At 45.7% G+C, this 15,003-nt stretch overlaps 1 protein-coding gene across 4 annotated transcripts in view; it reads right to left on the reverse strand.

The window, feature by feature from the left end:
* The window catches only part of Tomosyn (syntaxin-binding protein tomosyn), a 488,765-nt gene that overhangs the window by 361,379 nt on the left and 112,383 nt on the right, over positions 1-15,003 (reverse strand). The window lies entirely within an intron of this gene.

Below are 15,003 nucleotides of genomic sequence, written 5' to 3' on the forward strand. Positions count from 1 at the left end.
TCATCAAATTAAAAATATTACCAACCAAACGTCTTATAGAATTCATTCCCAAGTACGACAAAAATGTCACTATATTTCATGTGTGTGTGTGTGTGTGTGTGTGTGTGTGTGTGTGTGTGTGTGTTTACCTATTTGTACAGTACGGGGGGGGAGGGATTTCTATACTTGTGGAGCCCCATGTGTTGAACATTCCCAACCGTCGTACAACGTGTCAGACTCCCGTGCCAAATTGTACGTCTACCATGACGTCCATCACCTCACATCTCATTCTCTCATGCAACTCACGTTCTCTTCATCACAGGGCCTCACCTGCGGCGCCTCCGTCTGCGCCTTCCGTACCAGGACTTCTCATGCGTTCCACTACACAAAGGTGACCAAACCTGAGAAGCGTATGTCTACTTCTGGCCTCTCGTGTGGGATCCTGAGATGATCCCAAGCTCCACCACATGTGTGGAGTCTGATCTCACACACCCAAGCAAGACAACTGGTCACCTCCACTCCTCTCCTAATGTGGGGACTCAGGCCACACGTCAGGCACGAAGGGGGGGTCTGTCTGCCCTTCGTTCCCCCCCTTATCTAAACTACTTCGCTCGCCATGTCATGAGATGCTGAACTGTTATTCTCTCTCTCTCTCTCTCTCTCTCTCTCTCTCTCTCTCTCTCTCTCTCTCTCTCTCTCTCTCTCTCTCTCTCTCTCTCTCAGCAGCACCAGCAGAGTCAACCATCCCCGTCCCATATATATACTACCAGGCGTCCTCGGGATCGGCCAAAACTTCCATTATAACTTCCTCGAGCCAATTATCCAGTCAGCGGGCCAACCCGCCCCCGTCCTCCATACATCTGGCTCAAACTTCTCCACCGTCGCCGCCACACGCAGGTCACGGCAGCCGGCCGACGCCCTAGCCAGCCTCACCAGCGAATATTATATTCAGCGGTCGCCTTCATCCGCCATTAAATCTATCTATTTATCTTCCTCATAAAACCTTCCAGGACCACACTTTCACGGGGCTGTCGCAGCTCAAGAGGCTACGTTACAGTAAGCAGCAGGGTAATGTAGACTCCTTTAATGCGAGGCCTTCCACGAGACTCTTATTACCAATGGCAGAGCCTACACAAAGGTGACTTTGCAACCGCAAGTGTAACCTCGTGCAGGCGGAGCACGGTAACACTCAGAGAGAGAGAGAGAGAGAGAGAGAGAGAGAGAGAGAGAGAGAGAGAGACATATGGTTATCATTACAAGAGACACCTGTTGTATGTGCATGACACACACACATACCACAGTCACCAGTAACAGTTGCATCATAACCTTCACTTTCACAATCACCTGACTTATTCCACGCAGGCTATACATCCGTTATTAATTGCCTATCAACTTAATTGCATAACTGACCGGGGCGTGTACAAATGGGCCGCCTTCCTGTAATAGTCCTGTTACGTTTAGTTATGACGTAATTCATTTACATACGTTCTGATACCGAGTCATATCGTTATCTGGAATGTTATTTACACGAGAGCAGTCCGATGATGCCCGCGTAATTCACTGGATGAATTACTGTATTTTTCATTATCATGAGACCCGGAACCTGGGCTTGTCTCTAACCCCGACGCCTAGCATGGAGCCAAGCCTCCAGATTGGAGATCTTGGGTCCACCGAGCTGTTGAGTGCCGCAGATCCTCACTCACCTCCCGCATGCGGCCGGCTACATACCACAATAACTAGTACAAATTACAAGTGTCCAGACGGTTCACCATTTATCTAAGGTACTCAAGATCGAATTCTTGTGGGCAGTTAACTGTAGAATATACCAGAACGCAGGCGCTCCATAAGAGAGAGAGAGAGAGAGAGAGAGAGAGAGAGAGAGAGAGAGAGAGAGAGGCAAGACGGGATATGGGTCACGAAGACTGGCCAACAGACGGTAACCCAGACGAACATCGTGTACGGCAGATATATATATCTCCCCAAGTGTGGTGGTGGTGGTGGTTGTGGTGGTGGTGGTTGGTGGTTGTGGTGGTGGTGGTGGTTGATGGTTGGTGGTGGTGGTGGTTGATGGTTGGTGGTGGTGGTGGTTGTGGTAGGGCCAAGTATCAGAAGGGGCCGCGCCAGACCCTCCCCCGCTGGCTAGCTATGGAACGAGGGTGTTCCCTGCAACTAAATCACGGAGAAAATGGAAGGTGAGGACATGGATTATCCCTCAGATGGTGGCCAGGGAAAAGAATGGGAAGATTAAGAGGTGATATATACGTATTAGAATAAAGTCTGGTGGTGCAGACGGAGGAGGAGGCAGTCCACTTACACTGCTGAGAGTCTGGCTGGGGTTAGAAAACGTGGGAAGGACAATAGTGGTGGATAGAATGTATAGAAGACAAGTAGAATAAAACAGAATATATGATAAACCGAGAACGATATAGAAACATATATTCTACAATAATACTTTTGTAACTCTTCCAAATAACTTAAAAAATACCATATCTATATATATATATATATATATATATATATATCGTATCTATTCGGAAAAACAGAAAAAAGGAATTACTTTAGGCCAGACTAATATAAGGAAGGCAAAACTTGGGACAGTCATGTAATATATGGTCAGGGAGAATTTGGTTAGGTTAGGTTAGGTTAGGTTAGGTTAGGTTAGGTTAGGTTAGGTTAGGTTAGGTTATATTAAATTCTCTCAAGTTACAAACGGTTTCTTCCCATCTTCTGCTCCACAGCTGTGCTCGGGGTATCACCACTACGTAACGGGGAAGCAAGTGATGTAGTGTTCACGTGTACGAGTCTGGTCTAGTTTCTCTGACCAGAAGTGACCTAACCTGGTTTAGGTCAGGTCTTACATTACCCTGGGCGACTTGGGTCCAACCGGCCCACTTGACGTTAAAACTTCTCCAGTGTAAAACACACACACACACACACACACACACACACACACACACACACACACACACACAAATGTACTTCCAGGTTCCTTCCCAAAACGTAAAATCCTTTTTATCATATTTTCTCTTTTCTTTCATTCTTTATTTTCTTCTGAGAAGGCCAGAAATGGGGCTAGATTCTCCCCCTGCCGTGTCGGATAATTTATATATGTATGTGTGTGTGTGTGTGTGTGTGTGTGTGTGTGTGTGTTTAAATCAGAGTTTTTATTCGAGGGGATGGCAAGCCTCCTCCGTCCATCTTCAGCTTAGAATAAAATCCAGACCCCAAGAAATCCTCTAATCCTCAGAAAGCACAACAAACAATTCCGCCCAGTAAATCCATAAATACCAGAAAACACACACACACACACACACACACACACACACACACACACACAATAAAAACATAATCTTGGGAAAATCCAGAGAAAGGAAACTTAAACCCCACCATGAAGGATCCATCAGAAATAAAAGGAAGAGGAAACTCCACAAAAACCGAGGCGAGGAGAGGCAGGTATTCAAGACAAACCCCACAAAACCACACCAGCGCTCCAGTTCCCCGGGTAAAATACTTTTCTCTCCCCTGCATTTTACCTCCACTGATTCTTCCCCGTTTTCTTTCGCCAACATTAAATGGCCGGCCGGGACGTATCCCTTTCCCGCCTCTTGTATTTCCCAATTAACGTGAGAGGGAAAGGTTGAGCTAAACTTCTACACCTCTTTTTTTTTTTCCTATTATTATTTTGTCAGAAAATATTTGGACGGTAACTTCATCCTGGGAACCAAAATGTCGAGACGTTCAATCAAACGAGGTGCAGACGATTACATGAGACTAACACGAAGACACACATATCTACATACATGGAATACAAGTCTATCCTCAAGTGTCATATAAGCCTACATCTCTCTACCTATATGCATGGAATACGACCCTTATCTTCAATGGCATGTATGTCCAACAATGAGGCACGATTCGTATAGAACTGACACAACACGACTGTCATGGATCCGGTCGTGTACATAACTCTACGGTGTTGTACACTCACGTTTCACTAACTCTACCACAACACCTCCACACATCCTCCTACTAACCTTAAGTCATTTACTAACAAGATATCTTTATACGTATAATTTCTCATTAGTAATATATATATATATATATATATATATATATATATATATATATATATATATATATATATATATATATATATAAACAGTGGGCCCCTCATGTCCTGGCTTAACATATGTAGACCCCACAATATACATATACAGGCAGGAAATATGTGGCTTCATCTATATAACTGTCTCAGTGTGATAACTTATTATATGTATTACAGTCCGGCTATCAATTTCATCCGGATATAAAAACTCGCAATTGCGGTTAAACGGACGATAATCTTTTCATTCCCTTTACCGGCAATAAACCATTCACGGGGGATAACAATGGACTTTGCAGGGGGAGGGGGGAGGGGGGGAGAGCTGGAAAATATATAGACACCAACCATTCTTGATTAAGGCTAACGTAAATTATGGCTGCAGAAAACGGCAAGCAGGTAAGGCAAACGGGGAAAAAACGCAATGCAGAACACGGCGAGACGGTCAACCAATGAAAACAAAACAAAAAAAAAAAAACACACACAGGGATGCTGGCTTATTATGGCGGTAAGTTTAACAGTAAAACTGGCCCATCACTGAGTGTTGGCTTAACATGAGTGTTACTGGTTTAAGACAAATGTTGGTTGGTTTATCACCAGACGCACTGATACTCTACCAATATTCTCTTCCACGAGTCTTCTCGAATTACGACCAGCTGACTCAAGTGGTAACCATGTCTCACGAAACATATACAAGGCACACATAAAACCAGTCCACAAGACTAATAACTGTGTTCTCTTCTGCAACACCGTCTACGGCAACACATCCGAGATACACAGGACACGCAACACCCAAACTGTCTATAGTGAGAGAAGGCCTCAAGCCGTCTATAGTGACAGGGTCTCAAGCTGTCTATAGTGAGAGAGTCTCCAGCTGTCTATGGTGACAGGGTCTCCAGCTGTCTATAGTGAGAGAAGACCTCAAGCTGTCTATAGTGACGGAGGGTCTCAAGCTTGCCTCCAGCCTCTCCTCACCGTCTTGCCCCTGGTACATAAGCGTCTGTGTCCACAATGGTGTTGTCTTACATATTTTACCTCTCGTGTCTGTTGACCAGCCGGCCTGTTTTTACCCCAGCACGGCAGCCGCCCCAGCGGTGGTGGTGGTGGTGGTGAAGTCTTAAAAGAAAAGCTTCACCCGTCAGATATATCATGCCTCGGTCACACGTGCCATGTATGTACATATATTCCTATACGTGGAAGACGCACAAAATTCAGAAATAAACAAAAAACGAAAAGAAACAAGTTGGAAAATGCGACTTAATGTTGATGGCCAGACGTGTTGGGAGACCCATATTATCAACCTCTTCCACCACAGCAACACTCCAACCCTTCACCAAGTGTTCCAAGTAACACCTGGAACACTTCATGCAACACACTCTCCTCGTGAGTCCAGCCACACACAGACACACACACACACACACACACACACACACACACACACACACACACACACACTATCTCCCAATCGTCTTAACATGATCTAACTCACTTCTCATATTCTCAGGTCCATCCATACACTCGAGGGTATTTTGTGAGGCTATATCTCACAACACAGAGCAGCGCCATAGTGGACACAGATCTACAGCTATGACAAGGAGGCAATACCCTGTTCTTATCTATACCTCTGGCTATGCCTCATGGATAATACTCTGTTTTGATCTATGCCTCAGGGATAATACTTTCCTCTTATATCTATGCCTCACACAGAGCTCTCTGCTCCACCCTCCACCCCTCTGTGTGTGTGTGTGTGTGTGTGTGTGTGTGTGTGTGTGTGTGTGTGTGTGTGTGTGTGTGTGTGTGTGTCATCTCCGTCAACAATCGTGTTTTCCTACGATGGTTCAACATTAAGGACCCGGCCAAGAAAAGTTTCCCCCTTTTACCCCCACTCTTGTTTCCTTACAGTGAGGGGAAAAATATTAATCCCACATCCTCCACTAACCTGCCAATATCAACACTGAAGATTATTCTCTCGAGGGTACCCGGTGGCTAAGTGGTTGGAGCGCTCGACTAACAAAACCTGAGACCATGGGTTCGATCTTTTCTCGAACCCATATCGGTTGGTCCGCGTCCAAAACGCCACCCCCCCTCCCCCATGGCTGTTAACCCGACACTCGGGCACTGATTACCCGCCCACAGTAGCCTTGGCCAGGGAGTGGGCTGACCCAGCTACAGCCAAGAAGGGCAAAGCTAAGCTAACCTAACCTAACCTAACACAGAGGTATCGTAAAACTGAATATATATATCTATACAAGGGTTCGATACCCGACAGTTGATTTGTAGGCTATCTCTTGGTCGCGCTCACACAGCTCCAGACCTTAACTATCATGCAAATAAATGAATAAATTGTGTGCGTATATATATATATATATATATATATATATATATATATATATATATAATCACAAGACCATTCGTCTCTCACTTCAATAACTCTTAATTACCCTTGGTTAATGACCCGAGGGTAATCAAAGGAATCTTGCACTAAAATCTAATCAAGAAGGAACCATTCCATCAAAGGGTTACCGGAGAAGCCAATGGCGTCCTTAAGGCTCAAATACGAGGCATGAAACACTGTTATTCATCCATAAATCACAGCTTTAAAAACACACTCGGGTATAGCATTATACTCACTCTATTCACATGATACTGGGGGGGGGGGGGGGGGGAAACTGATCATTTGGCTTTGATGATGAATGTTGTAATTACAGTGTGAAAAGTGGGTAATTAGCAAGTGTTAATTACTGCAGAAGGCTTACTGATCTGATTGGCTGTTATGGACCTGGTCCAACATGCCTGGCTACCAGTGTGTGTGTGTGTGTGTGTGTGTGTGTGTGTGTCACTACACATTTCCAGATGATGAGCCACAACTCTCAGATGAAACTCTCTCTCCCAAAACATGCGATCTTGTGCCAGGAATCTTTAAGAAAGGTCCTAATCCCTCAAGACACAACCTAAAATCCTTCACATTTTAGGGAAGACGAAGAAAAGGTGTATACGATAAGAGTCAAGTTGAAAGATCAATACAGTTAGGAGCAAGAGGGAACCAATTTACATGAAAGACGTGGACAGAGCATTACGAACGTGCTGATGCATTTACATGTTACACTGTAAACCCTCCAGACATTTACATGTTACACTGTAAACCCCCCAGACATTTACATGTTACACTGTAAACCCCCCAGACATTTACATGTTACACTGTAAACCCCCAGACATTTACATGTTACACTGTAAACCCCCCAGACATTTACATGTTACACTGTAAACCCCCCAGACATTTACTGCTTCTAGTCGTCCCTCACGAACTGGGTGACTGAGTGTAAAACATGAACTCCAGTAACTGAAGAAAAGTCAACACACAACACGAGAAAACAACAATCGAAAAATTATACATTTATATATATTGGAAAGATCACAATTTTGCTCGCGATCAAGATATTCCTATGAGTCCACGTGGACTCATAGGAATATATATAATATATATATATATATATATATATATATATATATATATGTGTGTGTAATCACAATGACATGAGACTGTGAACGTTCCCCCACGAGCCAATGATCACAGCATCACCAGGTAATTGTAATGAGAGCGTGTGTGATGTATCTTACCTCATGACGTAATGGTCTGCCATCTGCTATATTTATACTCGTATACATAATGGCGCACACCACATTTCTCTCAGCAATACGACGTGTCTAGTTTATTTCCCATCGCGACGGTATATCGCGCACCACAAGAGTATAACCAAAAGTATACTCGACTGTATGTCATGATATAGTAATAATATATGACATTCCCAGTAATATGCCATGTGTTAGGGCATATCGTGCGCCCCCTTGCACAATATGCCACAGCCCTGAGCATACCCAGCCATAAGTATATCAATACCTGGGCTTATATTACTCAAGCATATCTCTGGACATACGCCAACACTTACATCTAGAGGCGATTTCCGAGTATATTGTCAGTGTATTTTGTTACTTACAGGTCGGCAACGGGCATACCTCATCTTTACAGATGAAATAAATAATATACCTGTTTTCCTGCCTCCTGTGTCCGACATATTCCATGGACAATATACCTGGTATACTCCCCGCTCCCCAGGCAGTGTCATGATATGACGGCAGCTGGTCTCCCCTTTCCTTAACAGCAACCAACCAATATATTCATCTGGTTATAAAAATGTCCAGCTTGAAAGGGCCATATTTCAGCCCGGGACATTATCCCAGGCGCACGAGACATACTAGGTGCAATATGTCTCCAGAACCTTCCAGAACCACCGTCCGGGGACACTGTGTGTGTGTGTGTGTGTGTGTGTGTGTGTGTGTGTGTGTGTGTGTGTGTGTGTGTGTGTGTGTGTGTGTGTGACTTGAACAACTGGACGCATGGAGAAAGTTCTGGAACACTGGAACACATGGAATACGTGGAACAGAGGTAAAACAAAAACCATAAAAAACCAGCTGGGAAACATAGAAAGAACATAGCACATGGAAATCAACAACACAAAAGTCAACCCAACACTGCACTACACGACCTGGAACTGGAATTTTACTCCGTCATTCGATACTTTACGCCCGGCAGTACAGCTCTCACCCCATCCATCTGATACTCTACGCCAGGCAGCACAGCTTCCATCTATACATACATATATATATATATATATATATATATATATATATATATATATATATATATATATATATATATATATATATATATATATATATGACCGACATATTGACAATCGTACCCCAGACATGACAGGTCACAACCTCACCTTCTGCATCAACAAATGTTACCTGAAGGTCATCACACACTAAGGTAAGGTAAGGTAAAGTTAAGGTAAGGTAAGGTAAGGTAAGGTAAAGTTAAGGTAAGGTAAGGTAAAGTTAAGTTCAGTTAAGGTAAGGTAAGGTAAAGTATGGCAGGGTAAGGTTAGGTTAGGTTAGGTTAGGTAAGGTAAGGTAAGGTAAGGTAAGGTAAGGTAAGACACACACACACACTTATCTTACCTAAGACATCACGAGCACCGTCCCTCAGCCTGTGATGTATTTCCTACATCATACAGCCTGCGGGGTATAATAACCCCCCCCCCCCTCCCCCCTACTATATAATGAAGATCATTATCTTCACCAAATTTAAAATTTGCATTTTACTCAACGTTCATAATGGGGGAATATTTATAGGGTCCTTAAACCCCTTAATCCTGAGGGGAAATTTTTGATGGGGAAATTCATACCATCTTGGGTCCACTGGTGTATGATGTTGTATTCTCAGGTGTTGTTGTATGATGTTGTAGAGGAAGAAGGGGGAGGAGATATGGTTGTATGTCATGTTGTATTTCTTGGCTGGCTATTTTGCTGTAGTTTTGTATGTCAGGTGTACCGTCCAGCTACCAGCTGCTGCACCGTTCACCAGCTGCTGTACCGTACACCAGCTGCTGTAACGTCCACCAGCTGGTGTACCGTTCAGCTACGTAGCTGGTGTACCGCCCAGCCACGTAGCTGGTGTACCGTCCACCAGCTAGTGTACCGCCCAGCTACGTAGCTGGTGTATCGTCTAGCCACGTAGCTGGTGTACCGTCCACCAGCTGGTGTACCGTGCTGCAGCCGCCCCTGCACCGTGATGTCCAGCTGACAATTTACCTCGGCCCGCTGACATTCCCTCTCAGATTTCCCTCGGCTCTGGTTTACGTCCCTGTTGCTTCCACGTCAGAAATGGCAGGTTTAACGAGCAAATATTGCTATCTACTCTCTATCTGGGTCGACTTCTGTCTTTTTCCTGCTCTCTCTCTCTCTCTCTCTCTCTCTCTCTCTCTCTCTCTCTCTCTCTCTCTCTCTCTGACTATGAAAGACAGGCAGATGTACAGATGGACAGAAATACACAGATAAATAAAGCGAAACACGACTAGACAGATACACGACAGACAAATATGTATCCAGATAGATAATGTGTAAATAGACAGATTGGACAGACAGACAGACAGACAGAGGTTTCCCCCGATATCATATCATGCAGATAATACAGAGATAAATCTTGACCCAAACGAAACATCAGCTCGACTTTAGGAGTCAAGCCACATTTTAACCTTTCATCTTGCAGACCACCAGAGACCCATGACTCACTACCTCTCATCCTGCACACCACCAGAGACCATGACTGACTGACTCACTCTCACCCCCCCCCTACCCCTACTGTAGGAACCCGATACAACAATACATCGGGGGGGGGGGGGAAATAATACAACACTGTGTACGGTGTATTGTGTGGCATGATGTGTGACTTCATATACACATAATGGACAACAGTTGTCCTGGTGATCCTGACACATATGGAGAAAAATAAAATGGCCAAGTCTTGAACGTCCTCCAATCGTCAACGGATTAATCCAATCCTACACGTAACAGCATCTCCCAATCATCAATTATACAACTAATCAAACCGGTTTAATCCAATCCTACACGTAACAGCATCTCCCAATCATCAATTATACAACTAATCAAACCGGTTTAATCCAATCCTCCGAGCCAAAACATCTTCCAATCACCAAGTAAAAACTCGGTGGGATCCAATCCCACATACTTATCTGTTGGCTGCAGTTTGAAGTGACTTACCTGCCTCGCCGCCAGGGGGCCAACACCACCACACAAGCTGTCAACCGCATCACCTTACCTGCCTCGCCGCCAGGGGGCCAACACCACCACACAAGCTGTCAACCGCATCACCTTACCTGCCTCGCCGCCAGGGGGCCAACACCACCACACAAGCTGTCAACCGCATCACCTTACCTGCCAAAGATAAACAAAGAATATATTTCTGTTTCTCTGTCAACATAGTGAAGATCATAACAACATACTGAAGATCAAAACAACATACTGAAGATCATAACAACATACTGAAGATCATAACAACATACTGAAGATCATAACAACATACTGAAGATCATAACAACATACTGAAGATCATAACAACATACTGAAGATCATAACAACATACTGAAGATCATAACAACATAGTGAAGATCATAACAAGTCTTGTCATGTGACATATCAATACAGTAACCAAACTGTAATATCCTGTAGCTTTATCGTCCTATTCTGCGTTATAAATGTTAATGAATTTCCATGGAAATCCAGGGAACATTTACTGAAAGAAAATAAATATACAGCAATGTCTATCACTTACATTAATACACAAATTACTATTTCATATTACACTGATGTTCATAAAGATCATTATCCTCTTAGTCTATAATCTTCTATCGCACTCTAGTTTCATATATCATTATTTCAACCCCATAAAAATATGTTTATATTCTCTCTCTCTCTCTCTCTCTCTCTCTCTCTCTCTCTCTCTCTCTCTCTCTCTCTCTCTCTCTCTCTCTCTCTCTCGTATACTATGCCCTCAGGGAAGGCACAGATGGTGTGTGGCTGCCGCAATATATTAAGTAAAACTGCCTATATTCACACCACACACACACACACACACACACACCTCTCCCCCCCGCGCCATACTCTCCCCTCCTCTACGTACACTGGTGCTGACTGATATGGAGGCACAAATCCCTCCCCCTCCTGTATAACCCTTCATGGTTCACTCACTCCTGTGCTGGGGCCACTTAGGGCACGAGGGAGAGGAGGTCTGACACGTCGCGCCAAGACGATGATGACCTCAGAGTCGCTGTCAGCTTCCGTCTCTGTCTGTAATGACTGCCAGGCGCGTAGCGTTCCTTTACGGTGGGCGACCACTTCTCTCCACCCACCTTCTTCTGGTCTTCAACCCAAGCCGTCGCTAACGTGTGGCTACACTTGGCCTTCCTGCCTCACTCTCGTTGTTCCATGCCCAGCTTCCTCCGTTACTGTTGCCGGATCTCCCCCTTCCCTTACACCTACTCCTCTACCCCAAGGTTCTCTCCTGTCTCCTACAATCTTCCTCCTTCCTGCTACCAATATCGTTTGGTTAACAAATAACCCAAAGGTTCCCCGAAGCTCCAGACTCCTCCAAATCTGCCCCCAGGCAGCGCATCCTCCTACACCAGCATCACGTCTCGTCATAACTTCCTCCATAAACTCCAACCTGGGCAGGGAATCCCCGGGTGGGCCAGACGTAGCCTGGTTTAGTTCCACGCCTCCGAAAGGCAATATCTTCCTATTAATCTTCCTCAAACCTCTCACAACTCTCACTACCTCCCTTGATGCCCGTATATCTCTCTCTCTCTCCCAATGAAGGCAATATACATACTACGTATCACCAGAACAACCAATCTATCTAGGAAACTCCGTGTTCCATCTACGGCCGAGTCTACCTTTACGAATCCGGGTTGTAAGTTGTTGTTATGAAGACTCTTCTGAACAGACGCTCCAGCTATACAAGGGATTGGAGCGTCACTGTATGGAGCACTGCTCTCACATGTGGAAACTATCTTCCACTTCGCAGGTTAGAATACATTCAGAAACCTGGCTCATTCAACCATCCCAAAATGACCCCAGAATTCGTCCCATGTGTCCCAGGCCAAAGGGTAGATTCTCTCTCTTCTACGGCTATTACTCCGGTTTCTGCTCCCGGGAGTTGGCTGGGTGTACACCCCCGTGCCGTAAGTTGCATTAGGCGACGCTCGGCAAGCTACCGCCTCACGTGATGACGATGTGGCCGTCAGCAGCTCAAGGGTGAGGGGCAGGTTGTCACGTCTGTTTCGTCCCTACACAGCTTAGCTTTAGACCTCTACTCCCTCACGTCTTGCATGACAATTACCAAGTCTGACCCTCCTCACAAATAACGTCTGAATACACCCGTTCAGACGTCCTTCTCCTTTAGTTTCTTTTATCTCTTAAGCCTCTCTTGAAGTCTTACCTAAGGTCTGGCCTCGACGTCAACTTTTATCCAAGACTGAAAACCTTCCACATGAATACAAACTCTCTCTCTCTCTCTCTCTCTCTCTCTCTCTCTCTCTCTCTCTCTCTCTCTCTCTCTCTCTCTCTGCTTCCCTACACCTCGTCCTGCCATCCACACCCCAAACCACACCCCTTGAACCGCACCAACACACTCCCCCTTCCCATCTCTCCAGCACACACCCTCTCCTCCACGGCCTACACACTCTGGCCACCGACACCCACACCTTAAAACATACCTCCCCCAACAAAGACCATCGCCACCATTCACCAACAATGAAGACGAACGCTGCTCCTCCACCACCACCCATTAAATGGTTTTAAAGACCCCATCCTCCCAAGATCCCCCTTCAGCCATTAATCTGGCTGGCTGCACAATTTACCAGCACTAACTAACAGCCTGCCTCATTACCTACACCAACAGACCTTCAATACGAAGCCAGTTATGGCGCCCAAACCCCAACAACTCCTCCCTCATCACGCCAGCACCAGGGATATAACACGTGCACCTATCATCTATCTACCTATCTATCTATCTATCTATCTATTTCGATGCAGAACATGAAAACTGGGGAACCCTAGTTAGTGTACAAATCACTTTAAACTTTCCCTCGGTTTATCAAACTGTTCGCCTCTCCCCCATGCATCGTTCTCTCTCCCTTAATCAATCACTTGATCTAAATTCGTTATCGTCTTCACATACAATACTGCCAGAGATCATGGTGGAGGCGAAGACGGTCCAAGAGAATACAACAGGACGAAAGAATAAGGTGGAAAAAAATACATTAAGACTGGAAGACGATACAGTAGAGGTTGTAAGACACTACAGTTGGACTGGAAGAGAATACAGTATTGAATACAGGCTGTCTGGTGGAAGCTGGGAGGTCTGCAGTATTGTATGGGCCACAGGATCGAATCTGACCAGTTCCGGACACAATGAAACACGAGGTGTCCCACCTTCCACAGAAAACCAGAGTGGGGTCAAGATCCCACCGTGTGTGTGTGTGTGTGTGTGTATATATGTGTGTGTGTGTGTGTGTGTGTGTGTGTGTGTGTGTGTGTAAACGATGCAGTTGTGTAAATAATCAAGAGCACAGTGTCCCGTACACCTGCGACGCGTTACGTCACACGTGTTGACACGAGCCACACTTGGTCATGTCCTCAGACGCCACCGTCCACCAGACCCCCCCTTCCACCCCCCCCTCTCTGTCCCACGACCCCCTGTCGTGTCTCCAATGCCCCCCCCTCCCCCTCCCCCCCAGCACCAGGCTGTCCATTCCATGACCCAATCCTCGTCACGTTAAGGATTAGGCTAATTCCCAATCCTCCTGCCTCCAGTCTGCCGCCCCACAAGAGAATTTAATTCATCGCCGCATTCCAGCCATTAGCGGTACTCTCGCCACTCAGGGGGCGTAACGTGTGCCACTGAGAGACGGCAACGTGGGCCACGGAGAGAGCGTAACACGGGCCACTCATATGACGTAACGTATGCCACTCAAAGAGGGTAACATGAACCACTCAGAGAGCGTAACACATGCTACTAAAAGAGGGCATCATTGGCCACTCATAAGGCGTAATACAGGCACTGAAAGAGCGTAAAAATGGCCACTCAGAGGGCGTCTCAATGGACGTAACATGGGCCACACAGTAGGTAATACACACACACACACACACACACACCACTCAGAGGGCACAACACAGGCCACTCAGAGTGAATAACATGGAGAACTCAAGAGTGCGAGACGTGGCGCTACACTGAGAGAGCGTACAAGACGCGCATTTGCGCGTCACTTGACTCGTGTCACAGCGCGACCATAACTAACACAACCCCACACAATAACGCCTTCGTGGCGAAGTCTCAAGTAAGAAAGAAGAGAAAAAAAAAAACGACGAACGTTTTAAAAAGAAAACGGCAAGTGACTCCCCCGCGCGACGCAGCACATCAGGAGCCTCGACCCTGTACCACGTTACTTACACTGGTGACGCACGGACGGACGCACGGACGCACGGCAGGGGGACCACCGCTCCGA

This window comes from Panulirus ornatus, chromosome 55 (genome assembly GCF_036320965.1).
Source record: "Panulirus ornatus isolate Po-2019 chromosome 55, ASM3632096v1, whole genome shotgun sequence".
Taxonomy (NCBI): domain Eukaryota; kingdom Metazoa; phylum Arthropoda; class Malacostraca; order Decapoda; family Palinuridae; genus Panulirus; species Panulirus ornatus.